Here is a 19585-nt window from a genome sequence, read left to right on the forward strand (position 1 = left end):
CAGTTGTGCAGTGGCTCACAAAGTTCAATGGACTTGAACCACATGTCCCCAAAGTGTCACCGATATTGAACCCACTGATTTGAAAACTGATGCCCACATGAAACCTGCATGCCACATTCACTGCTTGATTCATTGACACTCACACATGGAGGCTACGGGAATGACCTTCAACACGGGAACGCAGAGAGGAAGGGTGGTCCTCCCTTCAAATGGCAGAAGATTCAGAGAGAAAAGGGAACGATCTAGTGATGCCCACATGAACGTGGGTGGATCCTAGATGCGTTTTGCTAAGGGAAAGAAGCCAGGCCCAATAAGCTACCACAGTAGGATTCCCATTCCTAGACCATTCTGGAAAAGGCCAAACCACAGGGACCGAGAACTGGTCTGGGTGGCCAGATGCTGACGGATCAGGGAGAGGCTGGCTGCATAGGGGCCACCCTGGAGACTTGGAGGATGAAGGAGTCACTCCAGGAGGGGCTGGAGCAGTGGCCAGGAGATTCTGCACTTGGTTTAGAACCCTCCTTGCCCTGCAGTGCCCTGCATCCCCAGCCCAGGGGTTAGGCTCACCCTTAGCCTACAGGAGGCCCAGGAGGGTCCCTGCAGGCCACAGAAGCAAGACCCTCTGCCCAAGAGGGGTCATCCCAGGGCAGAGGCTGGGGCTCAGGCCCAGCCTCATGGGCAGACTGGGCCAGGACCCAACTTGGGAGGGCTCAGGGATGCCTCAAGCCCCGGGCAAGCCCCTATCTCCAGAAGCCACATCCCCACTGAAATGAGTGCCCCCCCATGAGGAGCGGCAAGACCTTGTCTGACCCAGTGTCCTGGAGGGGTCAGGTGACCCTCATAGGGAAGGTCACTGACTCTGGAGACTGAAGCCCCAATGGGTGCAGCTCGAGCCACCAACCCCAGCCTGGAAGGGCCAGGTCCTCCCATGCCTGCTGTCCCCACAGATCTCTCTTGGGCTCACCCTGCACCTGTGGGACATGTATTTGCTGGAAGGGGAACAGGCGTTGATGCCGATAACAAGCATTGCCTTTAAGGTTCAGAGGAGTAAGTCCACGTGTGGCCAGTGGGGCCTGGGGAGCACTGGGGTCAGACCCTAACTGGCCCAAGGGCAGCTTCCTCACACTGTTCTCATGATCCTCTGTTCTGGCCCAGAAGGAGGTCTGTCCGGGTGGGCTGGGCAGGGCACAATGACACCAAGTCCATCCCCCACATGACCCAGATGAAAGTCAGGAGTGTAGTGAGCACTTTTTTTGCCCAGGCTACCCCCCAGCCACAGCCTTCTGTGCATATCTGGACCCCTGGAGTGGCCATGAAAGTATCCAGCACCACCCAGTGGGAGACTGAAGTGGCCATGGGGTGTGGGCTCTGACCTCTCCCAGGGAACTCTCCGGGCCTGATGCCCACCCTGTCCCTACAGCGCCTCATGAAAACGTCCAGGTCTGGCCTGTGGGCACCTTTTCGAGACCAGTTATTTCATACCTGAGCCATGGACGATGATCCTGTTCTGAAACACCTTCGGGCCTCTATGAAGAAACTAACAAGGAAGCATGGGGACCTGCCACCCCCAGGTGGGCTCCAGTACCAGGTCCCCTCCTGAATCACCTTCTGGGGCAGTCAATAGTGGTGGAGTGCTCAGGACCCCCAATCCTACTACCTGGGTCTTCCTCTTCACCTTTTCTTTCTCCTCTTCTTCCTGGACTCTAAGAAAGTACAGGAGGCCCACTGGTCCTCAGGGCAGACTCTCAGTGCGTGTGTACGGAATATGCTGTGCAGGAGGGGGATGTGGGCAAGAGCCTCCAACAAGCCCCCTCCCACTTTCCTTGGTGGCCCGCTTTCCCCCTCACAGGGCCCTCAAGGGCACTGGAGGAGCCAGACCCATTTGTGGGAGCCCCCACCCCTCCCTGAGAGCACCCACAGCCTCAGAGAGCAGCAGAGGCCCCTCACTCCTGCAGACCCCTCTAAGGGTGCCAGGACAACAAGCCTTGAGCCAGGGAGACAAGGGAATTGGGTGTTCCTGACTCCCAGAGCATTCAGGGAGAGGGCACAGGCAGGACCCCGGGCCCAGAGCCAGAGCCAAGAGTTCAGCCAGGTGTGGGAATGGTCAGTCCTGGCATGGACTGAGCAGCCCAGGAGGGCAGAGGGTGACTCATATCTGGGCCCAGTCACCCACTGCGGAGACAGGTCCCCATGTGAGGTGGCAAGGGGGCTGGATAACAGCCAAGGCCCCTCCTACCTGAGTTCTGACAGGGGGCCATATCCCAGGCCCAACAGCCCTGGATAAGGTTGTGTGGCAGGAAGCCTTCAGCCTCTCTGAACCCTGGGGGGCAGTCCCAGGAGCCACCTGCCATGCCCCGACATCTTCCCCACCCCAGGCAGCACACACCCCTCCTTCTGGGATCAGCAGACTACAGGTGTGTCCTCAGTGTCAGATCACGGGGGCCACACAGAGACTCTGAGGACTCCAGAGACCCAGGCAGGTGAACTCAGGCCTCAATATACATCAGCTGCTCTAGCTGAATTTTGTTCAAACTCAGTGAACATCTGCTCTACAGGGTGCATGTGAAAGGGGCAAGAATGAGTAAGCTGCAGATAAAGAAGACAGAACACAGGGGGTCTGTCTAAGCTCTATCCCCTGCCTTCAGCACTGATGAAGCAAATCCAATACTTAGGGAATGGTGGCCACATGCTTGGCCAGCCCCAGGCTCTAAGGATCTGACAGTGAGTGACGCAGAGCCAGGCCTTGCCCTTGGGGAGCTCTCCAGCATACACCTCCCTCTCCCCTCCCAGCGCCCTGCAAAGCAGGCGTCAATGCCATTGTTAATGCACAGAGGAGGAACCTGACTGTTAGACAGGTTGATGGGTTTTCCAGGGTCAGGGTCACATGGCTTCTGGGAGACGGATGTGACCCTGAGGACAGGGCACAGGCCAGTGTAATGCCACAATGGGATGAGCTGTGGTCTGTGCTGTGTAGAGGCCTAGGCTAAGGTGGGACTGACGGATGACCAGGTCAGCCAGGTTGCTGAAAACACTCTTGGGTCCTCACCTGCCAGCTCCCAGGACTCCGGAACTGCCAGGAGAGTGGTGGCAGGTCCCCCATCCTCAGCTGGGTGGGCCTGGATAGAACAGCAAGGCGAGGGCACATTTCCCCAGCCATTCCCTCCAGGCACAGCTGTGACCTGCTCATTCCAATTTCGTGGAAATATTTCCACACACACAAAACTGTAAATAGCAATGGATGTGCTGAGAGGAGTTTGGACATAGGATAGGCAGTATTTTACAGGCAGAGCATCCAGGGCTTCCTGACGGGTTAGCTTCAGGGCTTGAGCAAGGAAGGAGAACCGAGGACAATGTGTTCAAATCTGTTCACTCACCTCCTCCGTGCCACACCTGTGCCGGGCACTGGAAGAGACAGATGAGCACAGAAGCCCTGGCCTGGGGGAGGTGTGGGAGGAAGCCCAGAGCATCTACTGGGAGCTGAGGGCTGATGTCCACCTGGGTACCATCCAGGTTCTCTGCATGGACAAGTACAGGCTAGAAGAGCTGCCTGGAGGAGGCACAGCTGTTGCTGGTGGAGACCAGCACATTTGGCAATGGAGACTGCCCCAGCAATGGAGAGGTGGGTGGCCTGAGGTCTGGCTGGTCTAGGAGGTTGTAGGGTGTGGGAGGACCCAGGAAAGGGCTCAGGGAATGCAGCAGGTCCTACAGAGGGCATTTGGGAGTCAGTGCTCAGGCCATCTGGGTCACTCAGGTCATTTGCTGGCCTCCGCTGTAATTATTGCCATATGGGAGTGCCACCTTTCCTATGACATATTTAATATATTTCTGTGAATGGCCTACCTGTTTGTATTTACAAATTCATGTTTAAAGGAAACTTGTGTCACTCTCACAAATGGAAAGCAGCAAAACATAAATTCAATGAAAACAAAATGAAGTTAATGAATTTTAGCTAGATACTATTCCCTGGCCAAGGCCTGTTCTTTCTTTGTTTTTTAAAAGAGTACTAGGCAATGAGAGAGGCATTAAAGGTCTATTAGCACCAACTCAAGACTGTCTCTCCAGGGCTCAAAAGAATGAAAATGTAATTGAAGGGGAATAACTAAAAAATAAATTATGGAAAAGGGAGTAAATACCATGGGATTTGACGCTAGTTCTGCTGGGTCACATATCTCCTGGAATCATCTTGGCTTCCTGGAAAGCCAGCCTTATTTCAGAGACTGTAGGACCAATTGTTGTTGCTTTTACCAGGTTCCAAACAAGAAGACAGAATCACGGCCTATTAGGAGGCCCTCTGGAGATGCCCAGGGCTGGATGGGAGGGGGCCAGGCTATTCTGGGTCTCCCACCAGGGGACAGGGCCCACACGAGTTGCTACAGTTTAGCTGGAGTGAGAGACAAGCTAAAATTCTCACCTGACAACCAGGTCCTTGGCCAGGTGGCCCCATATGTAAACCAACTTCCATTGTGGGCCAGGAGCCATCTCCTGCCAGCTGTGGCCAGTTTTCCAGAGGAATGGAAAAAGCGGTGTTTTTTTTCATCTTGGCCTGAGAACTCTGTCATTTCCTCTCTTTCTAGAAACTGAGGAAATCCCTCTTCATGCTGAAAGAGCTCACCAACAAATTCAGGTAAAGCTTTTTCCCTCCTCCTGCACCTTCTAACCTTGTCCTGAGGACCCAAAGTCTGGCTCAGGGGATGGAACTGGGTGCGCATACGGGGTCTTCTCAGAGCTGACCAGGCACAGAGGGACCCTGGGCCAGAGGTTTGCCCTCGGAGTGTGTCACGGGTCAAGCCACAGAAACCAAGTCCCTCTCACAGGTCTGCAGGCCAAGCATGGGGTGGTCATGGGAGTTGGTGGCAAGGCTCAGGGGTTGGGAGGACTAGAAGGGGCTGCAGCTCCATGCTTCAGCTGGATGGGGAGAGTCTGGGGCTGGCCCTCCAGGCTGTTGGTGCTGGGTGCTGGGTGCCAGGTGCTGCTTGCATGGGACATGAGTCTCTGTGTGTTTCCTTGGGCAGGTATGCCATGTTTGGCCTCAGCTCCAGCAAATACCCTCAGTTCTGTGCCTTTGCTCATGACCTCACCCAGTAGCTGTCCCACCTGGGGGCCTCTCAGCTCACCCCAATGGGGAAAGAGGATGAGCTCAGTGGGCAGAGGATGCCTTCCGCAGCTGGGCCATGCAAACCTTCAAGGCCGGTTCCCAGCCAGAGCTGCTCCACAGCAGGGACATGACAGGATGCATTCAACCTAGGACATCTGTGCTGGGTGTCCCAGGTGCCATGACCTCTGCCCCTGGTCCTGTAGATGTGGTCCCAGGCATGAGCCAGGGCCACAGGCCTGAGGGCTTAGGTCACTGCTGCTCTCCCTCAGGCCTCTAGAAGAGATCCACCTTGTGCACACAACTCTGGGGGAGAAGGTGGCACAGATACCCCCCTGCCCTTAGGGAGCTTCTAGTTTAAGGTCTCCCCCACTGACTACCTAGGTCACCTTTTAACTACTATGTCTGTTTCAGTCTCACAGCCATAGAGAGCCTAGGGACAGGCACCACACAGTGGCAGATCCACTTTGGATCCACTCAGTATCTCCATAGCTCTTTACTGCTATGGTTGGCCCCAGTCATTTAGGGAACTCATCACTCATGCAGAGCGTCACTCAGCAGTGGTGCTTAGGAGCATCAGCTTGCATTGGGGCAGGCTTGGTTCCAAAGCCCAGGCCTCCTCCATGTGGTTCCACAACAGGAAAAGGGAACAATCAGACCTCTTCCAGTGTGGTCATGAGGATACAAGAAGATCATGTCAATATTGGCATTCATAATGGCCAGACACTGTGGCGCATGCCTGTAATCCCAGCAATTTGGGAGGCTGAGGTGGGCAGATCGCGTGAGCCCCAGAATTTGAAACCAGCCTGGGCAACATGGCAAAACCAGTCTCTTCTGAAAATACAAAAAATTGGCTAGGCTTAGTGGTGCACATCTGTAGTCTCAGCTACTTGGGAGGCTGAGGTGGGAGGATTGCTTAAACCCAGGGAGGCTGAGGCTTCAGTGAGCTATGATGACACCACTGTACTCCAGCCTGGGTGACAGAGCGATACCCTATCTCAAAACAAAAACAAAGGCAAAACAACATTCAAAATAGTAGCAATAGCTACTATGTGCCAAGCCCAGGCACTTCTTTGAGTCCTTGCTGTCACCCTATCAGGTAAGTGTGCTTCGAAGTTACACGAAGCATATGGCTTAGTATCTGGCCCATGGTAAGGGCCTAAAAAGTGGTAGCCCCAGTGGTGGGGATGCTGCTGCTGCTGCTGACCATTAACCCCCATCTGCTCCACCTTCTTCCAGGCAGCCTGTGAAACGTTTGATGTCCGAAGCCAACAGCACATTCAGATCCTCAAGCTCTACACCTCCAATGTGACCTGGGGCTTGCACCACTTCAGGCTCGTGCAGGACTCACAGCCTTTGGACCTCAGCTAAGGGACCTGCTTCTCTGTAGCACATGGGGCTTGTTTGTGTTGGGGTCTGAGCCCTGAGCTCATGGTCAAGGAGAACCCCAGGTCCTTCTGAACAGAGACAGCTGGCCTCGGGGCCTCCCTCTCACTGCATGCAAGAGCCTGTTAGGGCACAAGACTCAAGGCGCTGAGGGAGGCTGTTTCAGGAGGAAGAGGCAGAAGGATGGTGGAGAGAGAAGGGGACAGCATCCGCCGAGGGCCTACTGTGTGCCAGGCACTGTCCAGGGCTCCTAGCCCACATGGGCTAAGTGAGCCTGGACACTCCTCCTGGGAGAAAGGCACAGATGGAGAAATTGCAGTTCAGGGAGGTGAAGCAAGCTGCTAGCCTGTGGCCACTTTGGGATCTGAGCGCCAGCCTTCTAGCCACAAAGGCAGCCAAGGGTCATGAAGAAGGCATCACAGAGGTGATTCCAGGCTGTAGTGGTGAACTCTCCACTCTGCACCCCCAGGTGCTGTGCCCTGTGCCCTGATTAGATAGTCCTGAAGGTTTCTACATGTTTAAGATATCCCTAATGTCAACGATGCTCTCCTGTGGATCCCAAGCTGTGGAGATGTCCTGGGACTTTCCATTTCAGGTTCCTAAATTGAATTTCCCAACACCTAGAAGCAACCCAGCTGCCCTGTATCAGACCAAGGACCTTTATTTGTGATTCAGAAACAGTGGAATAAAAGGAAAGGAAAGAAAACCCCAACAGCCACCTCAGCAGGATGCCCCAAGGGTAGTGCTCTGGTGTCACTGACTCAGACATGTGGGGGCTTCTGCCACCCACGCTCAAGAGCCACTTTGCCGTTTCACCTTCTCTGTGTCCTCCACAGCCCTCAGCAGCATGCACGCCAATAACATGTTCACCACGAGGCTCAAATCTTGGCAGAAGCTACAGAGTCCAACATCCAGGTAAGGGAAAGTGCAGGGCTTCTCGGGTGATGCTCTACTGATTTTATTTTAACGAATGAAAGACCAGAAGTCAGTCTTTGAAGGGAGAGGAGAGGAGCATCTGCTGGCATTAGCAGCCATGCCATCGGTAGGACTGGCTCACCTGGTAACCTGTGGCCACCTGTGCTTTTACATCTACTCTTGGTTAACCACGGGCCACTTTTCCAGCTTGGACTCTAAGCGTCTGTTCCACTTCCTCTCCTTCCTCATTGAACTCTTTCACTAAAAGGAGAGTGCAAGAGAGACTTAAACTGTTTGACTCATTCTTAAGAACTTTCAGGAAAAGTGTTGGCAGGGAAGGAAATTTCCCAGCTCTGGGAAATAAGCCTTGTGGATTATCTGCAGGTTTCATTGATCTGTGCTGTCCTCCCCACATGCATTAAGAAAATTGGCCTTGGTTCTAATAAGAACAGCATTTGTCCTGGTGACAAGGAAAGGTTTCTTCTGATGTCCATTATCTCCAAGAGGGATGCTTTCTCCAGGCAGAGGCTGTGGCCAAGTGCTCGGGGGGCTCAGAGGGCTGCTGGGAAGGGGTGAGCCCCTCTCCTCCTCAGAGGGAAGCTCCCAGGGCCCTCTCAAGCACCCCTGGCTGTGGGGATGCTTCCCAAGCTCAGGGTGGCAGCCCAGGCTTGTGGAACCAGCCAGGTAAGTGAAAGGAGAGTGCATTTCCTGGGGAATCTCTCTTGCCCATCAGGGAGCCTTGGAGGAAATCCTGCAACATCACCTGAGGCTTCTTTTTTTATTTTCATTTTTTGAGATGGAGTCTCACTCAGTTGCCTAGGCTGGAGTGCAGTGGCGTGATCTCGGCTTACTGCAACCTCTGCCTCCCGGGCTCAAGCCATTCTCCTGCCTCAGCCTCCCGAGTAGCTGGGATTAGAGGTGCCTGCCACCACGCCCAGCTAATTTTTGTATTTTTAGTAGAGAAGGGCTTTCACCATGTTGGCCAGTCTGGTTTTGAACTCCTGACCTCAGGTGATCCACCCACCTTGGCCTCCCACAGTGCTAGGATTACAGGCGTGAGCCATGGCGCCCGGCCCACCTGAGGCTTCTATTTCCTTACCCAGCCACACCACCATCCTGGTGGAATTCTCTTGTGAGGAGGGCCAAGGCCTGAACTACCTGCCAAGGGAGAACCTTGGGGTTTGCCCAGGCAACCAGCTGGCCCTGGTCCAAGGCATGCTGGAGCGAGTGGTGGATGGCCCCACACCCCGCCAGACAGGGCACCTGGAGGCTCTGGATGAGAGCAGTGAGCCCTGGGCCAGGGAGCCAGTGCTGCCTGGCATCCTCTGGCCACCCCATCTGGCTGAGGGGCTGAGCCTGGGCCTGCCAGTGACAGTCATCCCTGTCCTTCCTGCTGAGAGGGTGGGCTGCCAAAATCTTATGTGAAAGCAGCTGTGGAAACAGTCCCAGCCATAGGCATGGCTCCGTGGCCTTAGTTTCCCCAGTGATAATGACACCACCAGTGTATCCCCCTCAATGCAGTGGCCAAAGTCAGAAAGTGGGATCAGCTGGGCGTGGTGGTTCACGCCTGTATTCCCAGTATTTTGGGAAGCCAAAACGGGTGGATCACTTGAGGTCAAGAATTCAAGACCAGCCTGGCCAACATGGTGAAACCCCATCTTTACTAAAATACAAAATAAATTAGTTGGGCATGGTGGTGCACACCTGTAATCCCAGCCCTTCGGGAGGCTGAGGCACGAGAATCGCTTGAAGCTGGAGGGAGGAGGTTACAATGAGCTGAGATTGCTCTACTGCACTCCAGCCTGGGTGACAAAGACTCCATTTCAAAAAAAAAAAAAAGTGGGATCAGAGAGGCAGAGCCTGGCAGTGTCCCCCACAATCTAGGAGAAAGTGAGGATGAGGAGACAGATGTCCTTGTGACTGCAGCGTGATGGATGTGGTTCATCAGGACCCTGGTCCAGAGGAAATAACGTCATACTCATATTTTAACCTAATATTTAGGGAACATGTTTACCAGGCATAGCACCAACTTTTTTTTTTTTTTGGACACAGTCTTGCACTGTCGCCCAGGCTGCAGTGCAGTGACATGATCTCGGCTCACTGCAACCTCTGCCTCCCAGGTTCAAGTGATTCTCCTGCCTCAGCCTCCCAAGTAGCTGGGATTATAGGTGCCCACCACCGTGCCCAGCTAATTTTTGTATTATTAGTAGAGACAGGGTTTCCTATGTTAGCCAGGCTGGTCTTGAATGCCTGACCTCGTGATCCACCCGCCTCAGCCTCCCAAAGTGCTGGGATTACAGGTGTGAGCCACCATACCTGGCCACAGCACCAACTATTATGGCACAATTTCATTCAGCGCTCATGCCAACCCAGCAAGATAGGTTGTGCTATCAGATCTGTTTCACAGGGAGGGAAGCCAAGGCCCAGAGGCTTTAGTCACCTCGGAAGTGGGGAGCCAGGGTTTGAACCCGTGTCTTCCAGCCCCAGGGTCTGTGCTGTGACTGCCCTGCATGCTGCCCCCTGGGAGTTCCCTTTGAGCTCGTCTTCTGCTCACACAGCACCTCTTGGTATAGCACCCAGGGGACTGCAGTCATGGGCTTTTCTCCAAGTGAACAACTGGCCTGTGAGGTATCCATTAGTCTTTGGTGGATTTAGTCATTGCGAGTCTGTAGATCACCAGTGAATGTCTTGCTAAAGTTCAGGTCTGGGCCAGAGAAGGACATGGTTAGTTTATCAGGACCACGCCAACTTACTGCCCCTTTGGGGGCTGGTGATCAGCCTTCCCTGGCAGTCCTTTCTCTATGTGCCACCTTCTTCCTGCCTTTTGCTCTTAGAGCCAGGTCTTTAGAGCCTCCTTTCCCCTGCAGCTGGAGAATAGGGGGTGTCTGCCCTGGGTGCCTCTCTACCTACTGAGAATCCTGAATGGGGCCTCTTTTCCATCCTGACGCCTTCCTTCCCCATCCGGGCAGCTACTGGGTCAGTGACAAGAGGCTGCCCCCCTGCTCACTCAGCCAGGCCCTCACCTACTTCCTGTACTTCACCACCCCCCAATCCAACTGCTGCTCCAAAAGCTGGCCCAGGTGGCCACAGAAGCGACTGAGAGACAGAGGCTGGAGGCCCTGTGCCAGGTGAAGATCAGGGCTGGTGGGCAGTGGGGGTATGTGGGGGGTCCCAGCATGTGGGGAGCCAGAGTCCAGAGCTGGTCTTTAACTCCCAAGAGGGATCCACACCAGGTTCCCAAAGTGAGACTTGTCAAAGGCTGGTGGGAAGCCAGGCATCGTCCGCTGGCCCATGTCTAGGACACAGTTGTGTTGAGTGAACTGAGTTTTTCCAAGTGTCTGCAAGATGCAACCAGAGTGCACTGCCTTGAACATTAGCTAGAAAGGGGAGCCATCCTTATCCATCTTTGCTTTCCCCAAAACTGGAATTAAACTTGTCACTTAAGATGTACTGGGGGATGGATGGTGTGGATGAATGGATAAATGGGCATAATGGGCAGAGTGACAGATGGAGAGTTGAATTAATAAGTTAATGAGAGAATGCATTAACTCACCTGCAACTGTCTGGTTCCAAGTCTGCAAAAGGCACTGGTTGTCATTATTATTGTCATCATTATAGTTAATTATCTCGATTCCAACTACCTCCATCACCATTATTTTGTGGCTGCAATGTACTAACTTGGCACATGCTTTCTCATTTAATTTCCATAACATCCCCACAAGGCAGGCATTACTATCCTTGTTTCACAAAGGTTAAGTAATTGGGATGAGATTCCACAGCTAGTGAGGACACCCAGCCAAGATTTAAACCCAGGTCTGATTGGTTCCAAAGCCTTGCCCCAAATTAAATTGCAACAAAAATTTGACCTCTGCCCATAAGTTGCCGACAGTGGAGGTCACATAAGTTAGATAAATGTACTGGACTGAGTTCCTCCAGGACAGGAACTATTTCTTCTCAAGCTCGGTAGTCTCAGCACCCTGGACAGTGCCTGGCACATGGACTTGTTTGTTGAGTGAGTGAATGAATGAATGACTACTGGGTTGTGAAAGCCTTTTCCCCCAAAGAGGGGCAGGCGCCCTGAGTCGCTCACATCACCCTCCACTTACCCTCAGAGTACAGCAAGTGGAAGTTCACCAACAGCCTCACGTTCCTGGAGGTGCTGGAGGAGTTTCCATCCCTGCGGGTGTCTGCTGGCTTCCTGCTCTCCCAGCTCCCCATTCTGAAACCCAGGTTCTACTCCACGAGCTCCTCCCGGGATCACATGCCCATGGAGATCCACCTGACTGTGGCCGTGGTCACCTACCACACCCGAGGTGAGCCCAGGGAGGAGGCTCTGGAGCAGCCTCACTCCGCCCCTTATTGGGCATCTGTTCATTAACTCCGCCTCATCTCCCTCATCAATTCAAGGAGGGAGGGAACACCCACCACCCAGAGTTGTTAACTGTAATAGGAGGCGTGTGGGAGAGATCTCTAGGAACCAGGCACTAAACCAAGCCTTCTGTATGTATATGATCAGTTACATTGTGGGGTAGGCCCTGTGTGCATTTTACAGGTGGCACAGAAAGTCACACTGTTAGTAAGTGGAGAGCAGAGATTCGGACCTGATTAGTCTAACTGCTGAGTCCAAGTCCTCCACCACCCCACCGTTCCACTACTCTTGGGACAATTTAATGAGATCAGACGTGGAGAGCACCCAGTGCTTGGTGGGAGGCCAGTGGTTCTTAGTCTTCCTGGTCGTGCAGCCTGAACGCAAGGGAGATTCTGCATTGATTGTTCATTCACTTACTGAGCTCATTCAGTGATGGTTTATTTCACACCTCCTCATGCCTGGCACTGGGGTGGGTGTGGAAATACAGCAGACATCAGCCCTGCTCTCAGGGAGCATCTAGAGGCGGCAGTGGAGAGATAGGCATAGAAATAATTAGATGATTCTCATTGTGCTGAAGCCAAGAAGGAAAGGTCAGGGTCACTGAGGGAAGCAAAGTGGGCCAGGGTGGCAGGGGGCGGGGTGATGCTGCCATAGAGCGGGAGGCCAACATCTCGTCCAGGTGGTTTCAGCTCCACCACTGGCCGCTGCCCCCTGCCCTGCCCTCTGTAACTGAGCGTTGCCTGGGTGGGCGAAGCTGGGAGCTGCCCACACTTCTGAGCCCTCTGTCCTCTAGGAAGCACAAACACAGTTTCTAAAAACTGGCCAGAGACTCTGTTTGCCCTGCTAGAGAACAGCCACCCAGACCAGGAGAGGAGAGGCCTACATGTCTTGTGAGAGCAAAATTTAATCCCGAGGAAAACCAGGGGGACCTCTGCAGTTGGTTGGAGGCCTCCTTCAAGTGCTGGGCCATTGTAAGGGGAACAGAACCCAGAGAAACCTCCTGGGTTTCTACAAGCCCGGGAGGGGCCCCTGAGGAGGAAAGCGAGGTGTCAGAGCAGGCTGAAATGCGCGGAGCTCATCCACCACCCAGGGTTGCTACCAGCAAGGGCCACGCTCATGAGCACGCACAGCAGTAGCCACCCTGAGGGGCCACTTCATGCTGCTGTCAGTGGAGCTCAGTGGTGAGCTGGGAGTGTTCCCGGAGAAAGTCTTTGGAAGGGGCACTGGAGTAGGAGTCAGGGAAGCTGAGCTGTCCACCTGATTCCACCGCGACCTGAGTGACCTTCTCCAAGTCACTTTTCCACTCCGGAACTCAGTTTCTGCTTGGGCAGATGGAACAACCTGCAACCTCTCTAAGTCCCTTTCAACTTTCCTCAGCTCTGGGCTCATAGAGGGTGGATCTCAGAACCAGAACAAACAGCTGCTCATTGAGTCCTGAGAGTGCCTGAGTGGGGGCGTCCAAGGAGGCCGTGGTGTGGGCGGAGCAGCTGGTACAGTTTGCACATGGGCAGTGGGGGACGTTGGTCACTTCGTGGTATCGTTGCAGATGGCCGGGGTCCCCTGCACCACGGCGTCTGCAGCACATGGCTCAACAACTGAAGCCTCAAAACCCAGTGCCCTGCTTTGTGCGGAAGTAAGCACCCCTTCCACTCTGTCCCCTGTAGGACTGCCGACCCCTGGGGGTTCCGGGAGGAAAGGGAGGGATCTGGGGTTTAGGTGCCGCTCGGGGGCCCCGTGGCCCATAAAGAAGACACTGGGGTCACACTGGTGTGCCTGTCTCTAGCAGGGACAACGATGACAGCAGTGCTGGAGGGGCCCAGAGTCCAGTGAGCTTGGCCCTTTTTCAGAAGGACCTGGGGGAGGTGCTCGTGCCTGGACAGAAGTGAAGCAGCCTGCAGGACGAGGGAAATCAAACAGGAGCTTCTTGTCCTCTCCACCCCCTCATGACCGCCCCCCACAGGCCCAGCTCCCCAGCCATCCTGTGTGTGCGTGGGCCTGGGGTGTCTGAGGACTGGCCCCCTCTTCTCCTGTCCTCTTCAGTGCCAGCGGCTTCCACCTCCCCAAGGATCCCTCCTATCCTTGCATCCTTGTCAGGCCTGGCACAGGTCTCGCTCCCTGCCACAGTTTCTAGCAGCAGCGGCTCCATGACTCCCAGCGGAAGGGTAAGGCTGGAGGCTTCCCAGGTGGCAGGGGCACCAGGGGCAGCGCCTGCCTAGAAGCAGAACCGCAGCCCCACGAACAGTTCCTGGACCTCTCTGGAGGGAAGACCTCCCAAGTTTGCCTCCCTGTGCGGGCCTCTGCGGGTTAGAATGGCCGCCTTCACGTCTCCGGCACCGGAGCCGGGGCTCCCTCTCCTGGTAGTGGGGGTAATGGGAAAGTCCTTGCTTTTGACCTCCGATGGGCTGAGGGAATCCCGCATCTGCATTTTCAGTTGTGTGACTATGGATGAGTGATCTGAATGCCCTGGGCCTCAGTTTCCTCATCTGTAAAGTGGGGATAATGCTATTAACTAGCTAGGATACTTGTGGGAGTTAAGTGAGAATTCCAGTTGGGCTTGGAGCCGTTGCGCCCTCTGGTGGCCAACATGGTAACAACAGCCCGGGACTCCCGGCAGTAGTGCTGGAAGGCCGCCGGACCCCGGTCTTCTGGTGCCGCCGCCCAGATGAGGACCGCCACCTACCGGGAGGAGATGCTGGAGATGACCCGGAAGCGGGTGCTGCATGCGGTGCACACGCCTATTCCCGCCTGCCTGGCAAGCTAAGGTAAATGCAGCCTAAAAGCTGGTGAAGCATTACACACACAGGCTTCAGTATGAGCCCTGGGTCCCCACGGGCCCCTCGCCTCCCTGAGCCTTCAGCTCTTGAGCTCTAAAATGCAGGTAGTTCACAACCATCAGAGTGATGCTATGAAGCGCGTTACACCCTCTCATACAGCATAAGCGACAGGCCCAGAGAGGTTCAGGACTAACCTAGGTCACACGCGGGTTAAGCCCAGAGCTCAGCCTGCTGAAGGTCCCCAGCAGGCCCCCTGGGACATGCGACTGCCCAGGGAGAGGTGATCCAGGCTGGCTGTGCTCAAGCCCAGCAAGACTGGAGGGCGGCCGACCCTTCCACCACGGCCCTCAGACGGGTTCTGCTGCCCCCAGGGCCGCGTTGTCTCCTGAGCCGGAGGTGTCAGAACAGACTCTCGGTCCTCACACATTTGTCCCATCAGGGCACCTCTCGGGTCCAGTGCTCTGTGCCCAGTGCTGGGGCCACTGGGCATCCTGTGTGGAGCAGGAGCAGAGAGTCCCCGACTGACTCCTGGACCTTCTAACTGGGAAGCCCGGGATCCGTACCCTGCAGGGACCTGATGGACAGTCTGCATTGAGAGGCTACCTTTTCCGGAGTATAGACAGAGCCCTGGGCAGGGGGACTGGCTTCACTGATGCTTCTTTGAGATATGGCAAATTCAGAGACAGTCTGGGGTCCCCACTGGATGGTCAGCCCCTCGAGGGCAGGACTGTGTCCAGCATTTATCTCTGTAATGCCAGCCCAGCCCCAGGGGCATCTGTGCGCCTCATCCTAAGCCTGGCCCCATGCAAGGTCCTGGCTGGGAGGGGACTCACTCCTCACCCCTTAGTGCCCTCTCCCCACCTCCCTGAGGACAGCAGGCCTGCCTGCAAGCCTTGTCCCCAGCAGCTGGGGACTGAACCCACCACTTCCTCTGGTTTCAGGTAGATGTTCAGGACATCCTGCAGCAGCAGCTGGCCAGCAAGGTGCTCCGTGTACTCCATGAGGAGCCAGGCCACCTCTATGTTTGCGGGGATGTGCGCATGGCCTGGGATGTGGCCCGCACCCTGAAGCAGCTGGTGGCTGCCAAGCTGAAATTGAATGAAGAGCAGGTCGAGGACTATTTCTTTCAGCTCAAGGTATAGTAGTGGGTGTGTGGGCTGAAGGTGCCGGCCAAGGGCACAGGCCGTTGGAGCCAGGACCAGGGGTGGCAGGTAGACCCAGGGGAGTCAGGCCCAGAAAAGTTCTGGGCCCCAAGAGAATCTTAGCAGTGGCTGAGATCTGAGCTGGGTGGGCTGTCAGAAGGCCCTACTGCACATCCTGGACTGGTTGGCAGCTTTGAGAAGTCGGGTGAATGTGTTCCATTTTTCCTCTGTGGAATGGGGGCAGGAGAGTCTCCCTGGCCTCTCCCCAAACCCCCCTTTCAGAAAGTATCTGTGTGGCCAAAGCAAGGCTGTGAACACAGGGGAGAGCAAGGCTGCCCCCTGTCAGCCTCGTGTGAACCTCACACTTCTTATTTACACCCAGGCTGGCGTCTGCTCACCCTCATCCCCCCAGCAGGAAGGGCTTGCATTTTATTGATGAAGATAATAGTGATATTTATCAAGGGCTTACACTGGGCATACTGCTTGCCAAAGATTCTGCTGTGACATTTTGTTCAGTGCTGCCGAGGATTTTGTGAGGGAGGCACCCCATTTTGCAGAGGGAAGGGAGCCTGTGGGGACCACAGCAGTGAATATGAAAGCCTAGCGCGCAGTCTGCCTCTCTCTGGTACCAAAGCCTGTAATTGTCACTTCCATACTCTCCATAAGACACGTTCATACGTTCAACCGAACATTTATTGAGCACCTGCTATGTGCTAAGGGTAGAGCAATAAATGAATCAAGCAAAAATTCTTTACATTTCACTGGGGCTGACAAACCCAAACAAGGAAGAGGTGTAGTGCTTCAGAGAAAACAGCAGGAAACAGCCCAGGGAATGCTGGGGAGTGTAATTTTAAATAGGGTGGCCAGGGAAGGCGGAGCTGGAAGGCGGCATCTGAGAATAAACCTGAGATGGTGAGGAGGAGCCCTGTGGATACTGAAGGAAACACTCTGGGCTGTTCTGGAGGAGCAGCAGGTACAAAGGCCCCGGGGGTGGGAGTTAAGCTGGTGTGTTTGAAGAACAGTGAGGAGATAACAGGCATTTCCCCAAATGCGTTGAATGGGTCGGTAGACAGTTGGCATCAAAAAGGTTCCAAGGTCGAATAGCCTGGGACATGCTTAGTTAAGGCAAGGCAAACACATTGCTTTACTACAAGACTTCTGGGAGCCTTCAGCATGCTGCTGTTCATCAGGACCCTTCAAGGCTGGAAGGAAAGAAAGGACGTAGCATTTCCCAAACATATTTATCTCAGAGCTCACACCTCCTGGAGTATCTTGGGTGGGGGATGAACGCTGGGCAGGAAATGGGTATGCTAAGTAAAGCTTTGGAGATGGTTAGCGGGCCCACACCAGATCAGGTGCTGAGGGCCATTAGAGTCTAAACCAGATTCAAGCACAATCTTAGTATGACAGTTGGGAAGACAGATGGCTCATGGAGGTCCATGTGATAGGGAAGCTGGGCAACCCCAGGGGCTCATCCCAGCCTGGACTTGACACTTTGGTCTCTGTTTTTACCTAAAAGAGCCAGAAGTGCTATCATGAAAATATCTTTGGTGCTGTATTTCCCTACAAGCAGATAAGGCAGCAGTGCAGCCCAGGAGCCTGGAGATGTCAGCGCTCTGATGGCCCATAGGAGGGGTTAAAGCTGCCGGCACAGAACTTAACCACGGAGCCAGCTCTGCATTATCCGAGGTCACAGGGCCTGGGGAGATGGAGGAAAGTGATATCCCCCAGCCTCACATCTTATTTTTTCACTTCATTCCCCATCAAGCCCTTTACTTGACCTCCTACCAAGTAGCACCCTGGATTGATCGGAGCCTCCTCTCTCAAGCTGGGGCCTTCCTGGTCCCTTGGAGACGAAATCTTCAACGCCAGGCCTGGCAAATTGGTGAAAGATGGAACCCGCTGCTGAGTGCACCACTTCAAGTGACCACCAGGAGGTGCTGTCGCACCACTGTGTATTTAACTGCCTTGTGTACAGTTATTTGTGCCTCTGTATTTAAAAAACTAACACCCTAGTCTGTTCCCAATGGCCACTTGGGTCTTCCCTGTATGACTCCTTGATGGAGATATTTACATGAATTGCATTTTACTTTAATCACACTGTATGTGTGTGTGGGGGGGAGGGGGGTTGGGGGCTGTTTTGTAGGGAATGTGGCCCTCAGTTATACAGAGTGGCGAGCTGGTGGGTGTCACAGCCTGGACAGATCCCCCACAGAGGGACACCCCAGGCAGGCCATGGCTCCTCTGAAATGGCTGCCAGGTGTGACAGCAGAAGATGGAGCTTCATTGCTTGTCCAAAGACCTGTGGTAGGGTAGGAGGCACAGGCCTGCCTCCCTCACAAAGGATCTGAAACGGGGTCTGGCGCGGGTGGGATTCTCACATGAGGCCAGCACTTCTGGGAAGGCCTTGAGCTTCTTCTTAGACACTGTCTTAGCGTTTTACTCTGGGGCCACCTGTCCCATGTGAGTTTGTCTCATACGGATGTGGTCGCTGGGAAGGCAACATGTCGAGGCAAGTGTGGGCCACAGCATCCTAGTCTGAGGGATTGGGGACCCTCCCGGGTTTGGAGCTGGCCAAGGAAGGCTTCTTAAGAGACTGAGCCCCATTTCCTTCTGGTCAGAACCAAGGAAGGAGCTCAGCAGGGGACGCTGGGGTCCTAGCAACACACGGCTCCCAGCTCGGGTTTGGTGTCTGCCTCCTGGCCGCCCTGGCCGACTTCGCCCCTCTCTCTCCCCTCCCTCTTCTAGCAGCAGAGTCTCAGGTGGCAGGAGAAGGTGTAGTGTCAACCTCAGGCTCCAGAAAAGCTCTGTGCCCTGCGCGACAGCCGTGCATCTCAGCAACACAGCCAGGAGTCCGCTCCCGGACCAGGCTTCTCAGGTTTGTGATGGTGGTGGTGGTGGTGTTGTTGTTTTGTTTTGTTTTGTTTTTAATTTTGAGATGGAATTTCACTCTTGTCACCCAGGCTGGAGTGCAATGGCGCATTATTGGCTCAATGCAACATCTGCCTCCTGGGTTCAAGCGATTCTCCCCCCTCAGCCTCCCGAGTAGCTGGGATTACAGGTGCCCGCCACCATACCCGGCTAATTTTTTTTATTATTATTTTTTTTAGTAGAGACAGGGTTTTGTCATGTTAGCCAGCCTGGTCACAAACTCCAGACCTCAGATGATCTGCCTGCCTCGGCCTCCCAAAGTGCTGGGATTACAGGCGTGAGCCACCATGCCCAGCCGGCTTCTCAGCTTTAATGTGTGTGTCTCACCTGGGATGTTGTGAAAACGAAGGCTCTGATCTCTCAGGTAGGTACGTGTGTGTGTCGCGGGGCGGGGGGGCGGTGCGCGGGATGCCGCGTTTCCAACAAGCTCCCAGTTGCTGCTGGTGCTGCCAGCTCCGAGGACTACACTGGGGCCTGAGGAACTGGATTCTTGCTGAGCCAAGCAGGATGTGTTGGCATCACGTGGACGCGGAGCTGGGCTGTTGGGCGGTGGCCCAGTGGCTGGCAGAACCCCACACATGAACACTGAGCCACTTTTCCCACGCAAGCCCTAACCCCTAATGCCGGGGAGACCCACAATGGAACACACACCCAGACGGTGCTTCGGATCAGCTTCTCCTGACCCCCCTCCCCAAGCCACCTCCTCCCACTGGGACGCCAGGTCTGAGGAGGCAGCTCTGACCCTGCTGTGGACCTCACAGGCTCTGCCCCAGCCCCTCTCTCATCTCGGAGGCATGGGGCTGTTTCCTGGGGTACCCCATTACCACCCTTCCTGTGTCCGAGACTCCTGCCCAAAAGGCTAGAGCCCCAGCCTGCTTTCTCCAACACCCTCGTGGGATTTGCAAGAGACCCTCTGGGAGGAGGTGTGAGGTCAGGACCCCCTGCCCAAAGGGAGTCCATGCTTTCCCATCCCACT

General features: G+C 54.8%; 1 long non-coding RNA gene across 1 annotated transcript; it reads left to right on the plus strand.

The window, feature by feature from the left end:
• Nucleotides 1–15501: 15501 nt before the first annotated feature.
• Nucleotides 15502–19574, plus strand: LOC129394529 (uncharacterized). The gene is made up of 3 exons (XR_008621815.2): nucleotides 15502–16651; nucleotides 17252–18556; nucleotides 18789–19574. It is a non-coding gene; the product is annotated as an uncharacterized LOC129394529 (long non-coding RNA).
• The last annotated feature ends 11 nt before the right edge of the window (nucleotides 19575–19585 follow it).

Source organism: Pan paniscus, chromosome 19 (genome assembly GCF_029289425.2).
Source record: "Pan paniscus chromosome 19, NHGRI_mPanPan1-v2.0_pri, whole genome shotgun sequence".
Taxonomy (NCBI): Eukaryota; Metazoa; Chordata; class Mammalia; order Primates; family Hominidae; genus Pan; species Pan paniscus.